At 36.0% G+C, this 13,587-nt stretch overlaps 1 long non-coding RNA gene across 1 annotated transcript; it reads left to right on the forward strand.

The window, feature by feature from the left end:
* The first annotated feature begins 13,119 nt into the window (after window positions 1–13,119).
* On the forward strand, window positions 13,120–13,355 carry LOC124448578. The gene is made up of 2 exons (XR_006949155.1): window positions 13,120–13,184; window positions 13,248–13,355. It is a non-coding gene; the product is annotated as an uncharacterized LOC124448578 (long non-coding RNA).
* The last annotated feature ends 232 nt before the right edge of the window (window positions 13,356–13,587 follow it).

Consider the following 13,587-nt stretch of genomic DNA (forward strand, 5'->3'; position numbering starts at 1 on the left):
AACGATTTACATCTACAAACATGTAACGATACTCCCGGGTTCAAACCATTTACTTTATTACGATGATTGGTTTCCGTTGTAAAGGAATCACACAACTTGTTACTGCTTGTCTTGTATCTTCACGTCTGTAGTATTACTTTTTGTACTATTCGTGTATAAATGCAATTGTTGCTTCCTATGAAATACATCCAATTGCCTGAACGATTTGTACAGTAATTTTCTGGAAAAAATAATTTTTACCTAATTGGTGGTGCACTTCTATGTTATAGAGGACTAGAATTTTTTAGACAACTTCTCGAAAGAAAATATGTAGAAATTTCTTTACTGCTGTGGGCAACGCATGTAAGCGATGTTCCAACTGTGGAAAGCTCATTCCAAAGAGGCCCTCTTCCGTCTCAATACCTCAATATTCGACCACGACAAGACAGAAAATGCTGCTGATGAAAAGGGTTAGATATGTGTTCTTTAATGTATCTTACGGTATTGGAGCAGATGTTAAAATCTATCAATGTATAATTTGATTGGTTTCGGAATTGGACTTTTTTGTAGGCTCAGACTCTTCATCAGAACCACGGTTATCATGTGGTGGTAATGTATTATCACCCATCAACTACTGGAGGTCCAACCGTCTGGGATTATGCTGCAACTACAGGTTTGGCGTCAGATTTTATTAGCAGCAGTGGTGTAATTGGAAAATCAGCCGGAAACTTGTTTCAAACTGGGATGAAGAAGTTATGGCAAAATAGAAATAAAGGTAGTCAATTTACAGATCTTTCATCTACAAATACTATCCCTGCCTCTACCTCCCCTTCCTTGTCGTTTTCTGTTTCCCTTCTGTTTTAAAATCTTCATCTGTTACTCTTTGTAGCTCTGTTACAGCCTCTCTTCCAGTTAGTAGCGCTGTTTCGACATTCATTCCTATACGCAAAGATTTTCATCTTAATACAATTTCTGTGACTTTCGAGTCCCTCTTCCTCCCTGCTGCTACCAATACCAATACAAATGTCGTCACTGATTCTTTTAGCACTAACACCACTCTGGCCTCTTCCAGTGGATGTACCTCCATCGGCATTTCTTCATCTGTTTCAACCTCTTCTTCCTTTTCTTCAAGCTCCTTCGCCGCTGCAACATCTGGGTCAACCATATCTAAAACGATGGCTCCTTATGTCCCTACAGCAACTTTTAGCACTGGTCAGAAATAGTGTACATAGGCGTTAGCATTAGAATGGTTGATTTTTTAGGTTCTTAGAAGTTATCAGGTTGTCGCAAAACAAGTTCGATCTTTTTTTGATTAATTTTGTCATCAACATTGAACACATTTGACAACAATAGACATGACCAAACACACATGACTACTTTCAGCTTTAAAATGTTAAAACTTGATTTGGTTCTTTGGCAGCTACGTACATGCCGATGATGCGTAGCAATATTTCTTCTGTCATAAATAGTGATTAACGAAGCAAATGGCCATGTCTTTAATTTAAATTGTTTCATGTATACTTAGGAACTGTTGTAGCTTGGCCAACGAGAATGGTGTAGTGCGTGGTTTTGGATGTATCTCAGGAATGTCGAAGGTGCATAATCGACTCGTGACTCCCGGCTACTTATCTGTCTTTTTTACTAGTGTGGTACCGGGCAAAACAGTTGCTCCACCATTGCATGGTCCATTCGACGAAGATGTCGTAAGAACTGACGAGTCTTACATTTGGCCAGTTGACAGAATGTTTGTTGCTGGACCAGATGATTTTACTCACAATATATAACTACGTAAATCTTCCGCATTTTTTTCTTTATGGATTTTATTGTTTTCGTAAAGAAACTTCCTTGTATATGTATATTGTAGTAAATTTTCTATTTTTGTGCCTGATCTTCGAGTGGAAATATTTTTGTTTGATATCATTGTATTATAAAAAGAGCAGATTTTATATTATGCGAGTCATATCACGTAAGAAGTCCAAATAAAAAAATTCCGAGTCGTGAAATAAGACACTTATAACTACTTTGAACTACATCAAACGACTTTTTCTGCATACGGCATTCCCACATCATACCTTGACGTTCTATAAAGCAATTGGTGACGTTTTACTTGCCATTCATCTTAGAAAAAATGGAAAGCCTGCTATAATAGAGTGAAGGACCAATAGCACAATTTACTAACCAACTTAAAAACAGAAATGTCTACAATATTTATGAAACATGTTTTCAATCACTTTTGTTAACAAACAACTTATAACAGCTGCAAAAGGTGAATGGCTTCATTATAGCCACGGTGTCTGAGATATAGTTATGTACGTAGTAACCACTTTCCTGAGAGCTATGTGCTGGAATTGAACCAGTATACCAGCTAGTGGCTGGTAGCCATTCATAGCTTTTTTGGTTACGTGAGTGAGAATGAGCGACTGTTAAATCAATAAATCTATCTCTGAGGAATCAGAAATCTAAATATCTAGGAAAAAACAATTTGTGTTGTGAAAAAGGACAATTTGTCGAAGATCATAGATTGTTTCAAAATAGGCCGTTTGCACTGAACAACTACAAATGCGTGTATCTTCCTAGATGTATATACTTGCAAGTGTACGTGCATACATTTTATTTACAAAAAGAGGAACATGCAAATAATTTTCTATTTATAAAAAGTGCGCACAATAATAATGATAGCACAGCTTTCAGCAACAAAATACTACGAATTATATGCATCTTCTTCTTCAACATCTTCATGAACGTCATCTTCATCGATACAGTCTGATTGACTGTCACTACAGTATACGTTAAGTATGGACTGTTCTAAGTCGTGAAAGTATTAAAAATCTTTTTTCAACTGCATTCTAGCAAATGCAATTCCGCTGTTTGTGATGGCGAGACGATCATGCAGAGTCTTCATTGTGTCTTTTCGCACACAATAGCAATGTTTATATTCATCTAGAAGAAAGCTGTATAAAACAAACATAATGATGTCAATAAGTATGTTCGTATTTTAAAAGATTGGTGTCATTTTCTCTACTTATCTGACCTCTGTTTCAAGGAAAGAATAGTCATTAGATTCATCAACATCATTTGTAAATGCTAAAAAAATAATTGCAAAAGATGTTAAACGCATGTACATTTCATTCCACTGTATATAAATACGTAAGCTTGTTTTAACTTAATACGAACATCTATCTGTATACCTATCCTATCTTTAGTCTTCTCTTTTCCTTCACAAAGGAGAGGCAAAACATTTTCCAAATAATAAATCATATAATTTTTCATCTCCATGTTCAAAAGTGCTTTTTCCTCTTCCAATCTTTTAACTACCATGTACTTATCGACAATTTGTGCCTTGAAACGCACAGGTATATCTAAATATTGTTAAGTAAAATAGTTGAAACTAAAAGCGAGCATGGACGTCACAATATACATAGAACTGTAATTGCTATTCTCTTACACACCATGTGAAGTCGTACTATCTATGTCACACTGGTTAAACGACTAAACAAAATCTCCAGACATGACTTCTTCCGCACTTGTTGTAGGAAGAGCACACAGACTTGAGAGGCAGTTTAACTCTTCTACGGTGGATGTTATTTTGGACTTCTCTTCAGCGCATTTCCTTCTCATGGAAGATTTCGTTTGCTAGAATCTACAGAACGTGCATGTCGCAATTTTACAGTAATTTGGAAAAATGCTTTGAAATATAAGTCTACATATTTCTAGGAGGATGGCATAGATAGTATTTACCCGTTTACTTTAAGATAAAGCACAATTTATCTCGAATAAAACTGTTCCATATTTTGCATTTTGTGTCGCCTACATCTAAAATCTAACTCACTTTGATTTTGCTACGAACTTTAAAATAATGCTTACAGTTACTCATAAAAAAACCTCCAACAAAACTCACCAGCAAGAGAAGTTATTTCTTTTGTGCGTCTAGTGACTGAAAAATACAACATTTCTAATCTCTTCTGCAGCTTTGCTACTGTGATTTTTGCCAGCTGCGACTTTCCTTGCTCAAGAAGCTGCTCCTCTGTCACATGTCCATCTAAAAGCTGTGTTTTCAATTCCAGCAATCTTGTTGCATTTTGTTCAAGTTGTTTCACTTTGTTTTGAGCGTCATGAACGAAACGCCTATCACCCAATAATGTCCGCGTTTGATCATCGTTGGCTCTTACAAAATTCTCCAAATGTTTAGCATTATCAACAGTTTGATGCAAAAGGAAGAACTCTTCGGCGGCACCTTTCAACGACGAAACTCCAATTGTTGTTCTATACAAACAATAAAAAACATTAATTTATCTACGTAATTACTAAGCACTCCATGAGCCAGGCCAAGAATTATTTAATATAGTTTCGTTTTAAATGATGTTTGAACAAAAATCAACCATTAGTACAGAACTGTACAATACTAAACCATGTTTCTAAAAAATATTTGAAAGTAAACAATGTTACCTCTCGCATATTGTTGAACTTCTTCTTTCCACTGCATTATCGAGTCTTCCAAGTCTGAATCCTGGACATTAAGTTCGCTTCTTAACTTTTCATAATCGTCTCTGGCAGATGAAAGTTGCCTTTCGGTCTTCGAAATTGCCTTGCCTTGCCTTTCGTCATCCAATGCCAGATGGCTCAGGTGAAACATGAACGTATTCCAAGTGCCAGCGATGGCGATCTGCCATTGCAGTCGACAGGTCTTGTCCAGACAAGCCTGTTTCTTCCTCAATGATGTTCTTGAGGGTGACAAACGGGCGCCCAATTCTTCTTTTTGCTGAGGGTGTCCATAGCAGAAGCCTACCAGCGGGCTCTTGATGACGACTAAAATGGCCCGCAAGAGTCAAACGCGGCTGACGAACCGTTTCAGACACACGATGAAGCGTACCGTACAGAGATTTGTTGGTAGGATGGCTTTTCCAAGAGATGTCATAGGCGTGTCTAAGCATTCTTGTTTATGTGCCGTCGAGACGCTTTTACGTTTCACATTTAGCGTCCATGAATCTGACCCGTAGAGAAGTATGGTTTCAATGCAAGCCTTGAACACTTTAGTCTTTGTTGACTTCTTGATTGGAGACTTCCAAACTGCCTGAAGAGAATGCAGCGCACTCCATGCCAACGCTATTCTGACAGAAATAACGTGCTCAGTATCTGAATAACCGCCAAGGTACTTGGAGTCTTCAACACAGTCGATTTTCGAGCTGTCCGATGCAAACAGGGGAAACATTATGAAAAACAGTGAAAAGACACATTAAGAAAAACAGTGAAAGGACACATTATGAAAAACAGTGAAAGGACACATTATGAAAAACAGTGAAAAAGAATTATATTATCGCAATAAACGTATTGGGTTCAAACAAGACCTATACACAACTATGAACTGTAAATTCACTTGATATTATACACGTACATAGCACAGATTAGAGTCATGGACTCACACTAGTATAATTTTGAAAATTAGCTGAAGACATATACAACGTGTAACCTTTTTCATTCGAATAACAAGTGATTTTGCCAAGATTAAAATTTTTCGCTTGTTCCAACTCAGAAGATGTTCAGTAATGCATTCTTCTTGTCCTTAATACGTACAACCATTAATGTGCACATTAGTTCGTGGACTTAATCGACCAAAAAACCTGAGCGGATATGCAGATCAGAAAATAATACTCACCGAAGGCCGTCATAATTTTAGTAGTCGAGCCAAGTCTTGACAAATACGTATTTATTTGCTCAACTTCTTCGCCAGCAGTTGCTGCCGCAGCACTTTGCCATCTTCCGCTCCAAATAACCTAAAAAGTGTGAATAGAATCATCCATTCAAGACAACCCATTTCAAATTTACGTAACCACGGTTTAGTTAAGTGAAATACAGTATTATTACTTTGTCTCAAAACATCTTTAATAGAGCATTATCGTCGGCGTATGTGGTGTTTAGCTTACGAGTTATTGGGTAAACAATCATAACCTACGTATGTAACGTACCTGATATGTCCAACTGTGTGATTTCCATGCATTATAGACAGTGCTGGTGCAATATTTCTTAAAGCATTTTGATTTTCTTCCGATGTAACACGTAGAGCCCACGGCCAATATTTGCATATAATATCTTCCCACATATATTTAACTTTATGTGGTTGTAAAAAATTCATATGCAAGTAGTGAGCATAGCCATAAATTTCTCCTCTGAACATGTTCAAAGTAGCTTGAGCAATCGAGTGCCAGCATTAAGCAAATTCAAGTCCAGTCTCGTCTTGTTTTTTCTTTGAGTTGGAGACCATTTTTGCAGCCTCCAAATGGGTGTCACCACAAGAATTATCTTCATTCTATAAAAAATGCTTTAACCTAATAATAGATTAATACCTTTCAATCCTACTTCATAACACATACCTGAATTGACTTTGGACCAAGACTTTTTAAATGAGAGTCCACAAAACTGTTGTTTGCAATCAATACATCACGATAATAACACTGGACTGGACCCCTGTGGTAAAAGTAAGTTATCAATTTAGAACACAAGCACTCATAAACCCAACAATGCAGGTAAAGAATCAAACATGAGCAGCAGGTCTTTTTCTTGGATTTGTTAAAATTGGTTCAAATTATTAAAACATAAAAATATCTGAATCGTTTGCAAAGGGTAATTCCATTTTTGTAAGTTTGAGAATTCGCCATGCAATATCACAAACTTTGGTACTTTGCTGAATCTGTACACTTTTTGATTTCCATCAACATGACATGAATGTTGATCAATGCTACAAGGAGGACAATTTTTCCGTGTCTGCTTATGAAGAAGGTCAATTTCATGTTGGCAATAGCTCCATTCAGCAAACAATTTTCTGAATGTGACTGGATTGATAACATTTTCCTAGTGAGACCAGTTCCACATCAAAACATAGCACAATTATATACTATTTGTTGATTATGCAAAACCGAACTGTACTATAATATATTTCTCATACTTCAAACAAACACATTATATGAAGCCTACAAAAATTGACATGTGCTTGTTACAAATTTTAAACAAATTTTCCTTGAATTTCCAGAATTTACTAAAATTCACAGAAAGAAATGATCATAAAGGATTATTTTGAAACCAAGATTTACGTCTTGTAGATTTTGGTTTGTGAGAGAAAAAATATACACAAAATAAAAAGTACACTAACAAAGACATGTAGATAGCATAAAAATTATTCACCCATCCTCTAGAGCTGCAAATATCTTCCATACTTCTTACAAAAGCAGATTGTGATGATTCAGGCATCCTCTTTTTAAATGCATCCCACAAATTAAAGACATCTTCACTAAATATGTAATGAAGATTTTCAGGGCTACCAGGCCACCAGCCACTCTCAATTATACTGTCAACAGAAATTGGAGACCACTTCCATTGACAAAATGAGCTATGAACAGTGAACCGATTAAGACCAAATCATCCTGTTGAAGACAAATATAATCGAAGATAACCAGTACAGCGCTGAAAATATGCGCTTCAAAGATATCAAATCCTGGGGTTTCATAAGAAGCCAGCAACTTCATTGATTATTTGAAGTTTTTAGTTTCAATCTAAAGTTTATGAATTAGTGTACAATCCAACCTGCTGCCTATGTACTTTTCTAAATTATCAGCCCCTAACATGCCTAACATAATCAGCCCCTAACAAATCAGATTTTAATAAGATGCATCATATGTCCATCCATATAACAAAAATTGCTATTTGGACTCAGTAAAAAAATTGCATAAGGACACTTTCACCTTCACAAGTGATCATAATCATAAGAGAACTGTTGGTAGTTTTGATATTAGATTCATTGCACAACTGACATGATGATGGGTAAAGGATGGGACATGATCAATCTACAAAGATAACAGCCTCATCACAGAAAAACATTTCTCTCACATCGGGCACAACAAAAAAACACAAATATTTATATAAACTTCAATAGTATGTACATTATACCTACCAATGCTGCAAATCTTTCCATCGGATGAAATGGATTGTGTTGGCTTGATACAGTACCGACCTCGAGTAATATGACATGACTCGCGAGTATCGAGTGGCGAGTGGGCGAGTGACTCGCGAGTCAATTGCGAGTCACTCGAGAGTGACGAGTTGCGATTGAGCGAGTGACTCGCGATGCAGTTGCGAGTCACTCTCGAGTGCGAGAAGTTTGCGAGTTAATAAGTGACTCGCCGTTTGCGAGTGAATAAAATGACTCGTTGTTTGCGCGTGCGATGAGTGTGCGTATAATCTTTTAAATTTGGTTCTGAAAGAACTTCATTGACTTCACGTTTTCGATGTTTTACACACACGATAAAGGCCATAGACATTTAATAGCAATCAACGGAATAAAACCACGTGTTTAGTTAATGGCTAGAACTTTTGCGATTCACTTTCCAGTAGAAATGTTTAAAAATGAGATTAGTTTCTGAAACAATCTGTCTACGTATTTAACTATTTATAGGACATGATTTCATTTCATGGACCAATTGATAATTGTGAATCACACCATCTCATTCATTTTTGTCGGCATGTCATTTGTTCACTGCTCACTCGCAAAATGTTTTTACTCGCAAGTGATTGGCAACTTTTCGAGCCGCTTACTTTACTTTTCTCTATGGCCTCTATTGCTTTACGAATAACGTTTGTGCATATAGAAAATAAAAAATGCTTTTGGAAAAAAAATCAAAACATTTTAGAGTCCTTAGGTCTCGAGTTCGAAATGGTGGACGAAGTTTACTATTCACAACACTTATGATTATGTTTTTCAATTTCAAATACTGGAGGACTCTAGTGACATACACCTATCGATAATATTTCCATGCACTTTAGTTGGCTTACGTTATACGTATGAGTCATTCTGCGTATATGTAACTATTTATAGGACATGATTTCATTAATTGCTGACTTTAAGTGTCTATAGCTTTTATGAATAGAGTTTGCATGAAATATGGAAAACCGAAGTCAATAGTCGAACGATAATCCTTTTACCACGAGGTGACTTTTTTAAACGTTTGGTGTATCAATTATTTTTTCATTTAAATAGTCCTCTTTGCGTGCATGTTTTGCACTTAATTTAAGGGCAATGTCTTTATATTGTACTTTATAACACGCAAGAAAAGACGATTATTTATAAGACAAAATGATTGAATGTATTATATCTCAAGATAATATATGTCAACAATCTAAGACTGTTAGAAGAAAATCTTTGAGACTTACTTTGATTTTCTCACTAATTTCTCTATGGTCTCTACCGCTTTACGAATAACGTTTGTGTAATGAAAAATGTGAAGTTATTACAATGCTTTTGTAAAAAAATTCAAAAGATTTTAATGTCATTAGGTCCTGAGATATTGCTTAAAATGAATAGTCGTTTTTCTCCCATGTTTCATAAAAAGATATAAAATCGTTACCTTCAAAATGTTGAACGAATTTTACTTGTCACTACACTTAAGGTTATGTTTGTCAATTTCAAATACTGGAGAAAGAAATTTTTGCGAGTTATTTCGATTCACTCGCAAACAGCGAGTTACTTTATTCACTCGCAAACAGCGAGTCACTTATTCACTCGCAAACTTCTCGCACTCGAGAGTGACTCGCAACTGCATCGCGAGTCACTCGCCCACTCGCCACTCGATAATCTCGAGTCATGTCATGTTACTCGAGGTCGGTACTGTATATTAAAAATAACCATCCAACAACACTTCTCGATCATGGAGAGGATTATTCTCATGAACATCATCATCGCATTCTCTACAAATACATCTCAACACACCACATTGTCTGCATCTCAGTACAGCTTCATTTCCATTGCATCGACAACACTTCATAGCATATAAAGGAGGAGCAAATGATGACACAGTGACATTGAATAATTTTTCCCTCATACTTTCCCAATTTTCTTATCGATTTTCCATTCTTTTTTGCCAAGCAGATGGCCCAATATTCACTTCTCCAATAACCAACTGAGAGCTTTCAAGAATAGCTTCGAGATCTAAAATGAAAATGAAATGATTTTATGACATAAAGCTGTTTTCTTTTCTATTTTTTTTTCTAAAATACTATACAAGAGTACATTGAAGTCTTAAAAGCACAGTTACATGTGTATAAAAATATAAAAAACTATGTATAGATGCAGTGGCCGGGACAGCACAAAAATTTTTGCTTCTGTTATGTAAAGTTGAGATGTAAGAAGTATTATCAACAACCTCTTTTAGTCACACTGTCATCACAAAACATTTCCTGTGGAACATCATGTAAATCTGACGATGTTGTAGGCATTTCCTCATCTATGATAATAATAACAACAAGTAACATAAAAACATAACATACAAGTTTAACAAAAATGGGCATGTGGAAAGGAGGGAAGAAAGTGCTGAAATTCGTAGAACGTTGCATATGAATGTTGATGGAGTCCGCAAACGAGGTAGACCGAGAAAGAGATGGATGGATGCTATGAACAGTGATATGAAGGCGATGAGTATAACGAGAGATATGGCGAGAGATAGAGACGTTTGGCGTAGAAAAGTTCATGGACCGGTCAACCTCCCTGGAGGGGATTAATACTGGCCGGAATACAAATGTTGTTTGTTTGTTTGTTTGTTTTACAAGTTAAACAAAAATGTAAAATGCTGTTATTTCTTTGATAAAAGTATTATTTCTACAGCACACACCTCTTTGTGTATTTCTACTTCTCGAAGTGCTTTGCTTGGCTTATGAATAATCCGTTCGTCACCTTCGCTTCTTTGAAGAACTAAATCTCTTCTGGCATTTTTCTTCTTAATAGTTTTATTTCTACCACGAACACCTTGATTTGTAATAGCATTACCATTGCTTATTGCAGACAGCAGCTGCTCATCAATCGTTGGTTTACTCGGCCTACTGCGTTTATGAGACATGTGTTTGCATAAATAAGAGGTGAAACCCCGATGTGTTTAACATTTCAAACAAAATACTGATACAACCGTACAGGGTAATGTAGAATATCTTCCCCCCTATAACAAAACAAAATGGCGCGCGCTAAGTTTTTTGGTTTTTTAATTTCGGCAAGGTCGGTGTCACAGTGATATGGGTATCCCCGTGTTTTGGGTATCCCCGTACTTAAATCACTAGTGTTTTGGGCATCCCCCGTGAGGATACCCAAAACACTAAGACCATGGCATATGGCCGAAATAAATTAAGACCATGTAGCTTGAAACGAAAATTGGTATTTCTAAAAAGGACATGTATGGAAGTAATGACCAGACATTATAAAGGTGAGATGAGCAGCTATTGCTAGCTAAAATATTATGTCTTTATTGGTATTTCATGGCATCTTGTTTGAATTACGTATGAAATGCTTCATAGATACCGTTGACATATAAATTTGTTGTTGTGATTTCCATTTTTTTTCATTCTGTATTGCGAAGTACATTGAACGTATACGTTTGAATAGACTTGTAATTTAACAGTTTTAGATTGTCTTGAGTTCATTCAAACATAAAATGATTTATTAAAAACTGGGTAGTATCAAAAACTGTCAACAATTACGCACATTTGTAACAATATCTTTTCTTGTGATATAATCAGACCTTTTTACCCCTCGAAGAATACAACATAACAAATGTTAAAACAAATTGCAATATAGTTAAAAGTATGAATGTTTTATGCAGTGCGGTGTTTGAAATTAAATGAAGATACGATCTTCGCACTTTGCTGGACAATTTAAGCAATCGTCTCAGGACCTGAAAAAATCAGGTGACTCAACGGGATTCGAACCCATGACCTCTGCGGTGCCGGTGCAGTGCTCTGACCAACTGAGCTATGAAGTCACACAGTGGTGAGCAGGTCAATATTGTTGGGCTATGTTTTCTCGTGAAAGGAATGTCGTATGAAGAATGTTCTATGCAGTGCGTTTTATTGTTTTATACATTCATACGACATTCCTTTCACGAGAAAACATAGCCCAACAATATTGACTGTTTCCTGTGTTTCATACTCATTCAAAGTTAAGTCAGAATCCTAATCAATTTTTTAGTCCTGAGAATTGCAAATTGTCCAACAAATGTTAAATCAAATTTTCATTTAATAGTTGAAAGTACTAATAATTCAGAAGAAGAATCGACTTTCATTATCAGTCACATAACACACACTTAACCTGTTTTTACTTCTTTTCACCACAATGTGGATTACATTTCCATTTTATTTCTGCTTTTTTAAAAAATAGTTCTGGGACATCAAGGCAGTGTTTATGAAACCAGCTCTGACAACTGACACATTCAACCATGTCATCTTCCTCCCTGACATATGGAAGGCGACATCTACAGTAAATTGGTATAAGAACCTTGTGTGATGTTTGTTCAGGGCTTGACATTCTTGGTACAGATGGAAACATATGCATTTTGCCTTTAGTAAAACAATTCCACAAGTGACTTCGGATATTCCTCCTTTTGAAAGTTATCTTGATGGGATCCTGTCCATAACAAAATGATGTAGCAAAAGCAATGGCAAATATACCACAGTCATACCATTTGTCTGTTGGGTGACTGGCTCAATTGAGATTTCGATTACATTTTCTGAATGAAGGTACAGCAGACAAGCAATTTGCTTTTTAACTGTGTTACTAATTCCTGAGTACATACTGTCATAGAGTTTAACAGCATTATTTTGGTTACAATGAATGTTACTAATGCATATCCAGTGATTTGCACCAGTGTGAAGAACTTGAATGAATTTACCTTTCATGACATCAAACTGTTGCACCATACCTAATGTTGTTGCTTGGAGGCCTTCCATGCATGGGAATTGTTGCTTCAACAAATCTTGGGCCTTGCCAATGTGAATGTCTGTAAGCAGACCATTTTTGATAATGACGTCTTCATCATTTTCATTTAATGGATAATTTGGTGTCTTCATCTTGCTTAGTAAACTCACATCCGACTTCCTTTCCTTCACAATCTTGCACTCATCTTCTTCACATGGCTGCTTCCTTGTATGATCATGCTTGAATTTCTTTGATGGTATGCTTGTTTTTGTTGGTTTGCATCCCTTGTTTTGTTGCTTTTCCCAGTTCTTTTGAAGTTCCTGTACATGATATTGTCCTCCAAATTCTAGGTAGCTTTCAGCTTCACAATAAGACAATTTTAAAATGGCCTGACTGAGAAGTGTAAGAGCATCAGGGAAGATAACTTTGGTAATGAAGTCTACCCAGAAGATGGAAACCATCCAAGAAGTTTACTTACAATAAGGTCAGATTGCTTCTCAGTAAATCCTCCAAAAAAGACATTTACTGATAGGTCTCTCTTTTTTAGGTTTGGAGCACTCTTGCTGAAACCTGATTTGAAAACTTCACAACGCCAGCATTTTTCTTCGCATTCTAATTTGTTTATTAAATCATTCTTAATGCATGAAAGGTGTAATAGAAGGGCACTTTTTCCATACTTTTATTTTTCATCAAATTTTTGTAGGCCTGTTTGCTCAAAGACATTGATTCTTGGTTGTTTGCGTCTGCTGTTTTTCTTTTGTGCTTTTCTTTTCTTTCATTCTTCTTCTATTCTTCTTCTATCATCTTCTTCTTTTCTATCATTTCTTCTGTTTCTATTACATTTCTTCTTTCTTGTCTTCCATCATCTTTTCTTCCTTCTTCTTTTC

The sequence above is a fragment of the Xenia sp. Carnegie-2017 genome, unplaced genomic scaffold (assembly GCF_021976095.1).
Source record: "Xenia sp. Carnegie-2017 unplaced genomic scaffold, XeniaSp_v1 HiC_scaffold_13, whole genome shotgun sequence".
NCBI classification, from domain to species: domain Eukaryota; kingdom Metazoa; phylum Cnidaria; class Anthozoa; order Malacalcyonacea; family Xeniidae; genus Xenia; species Xenia sp. Carnegie-2017.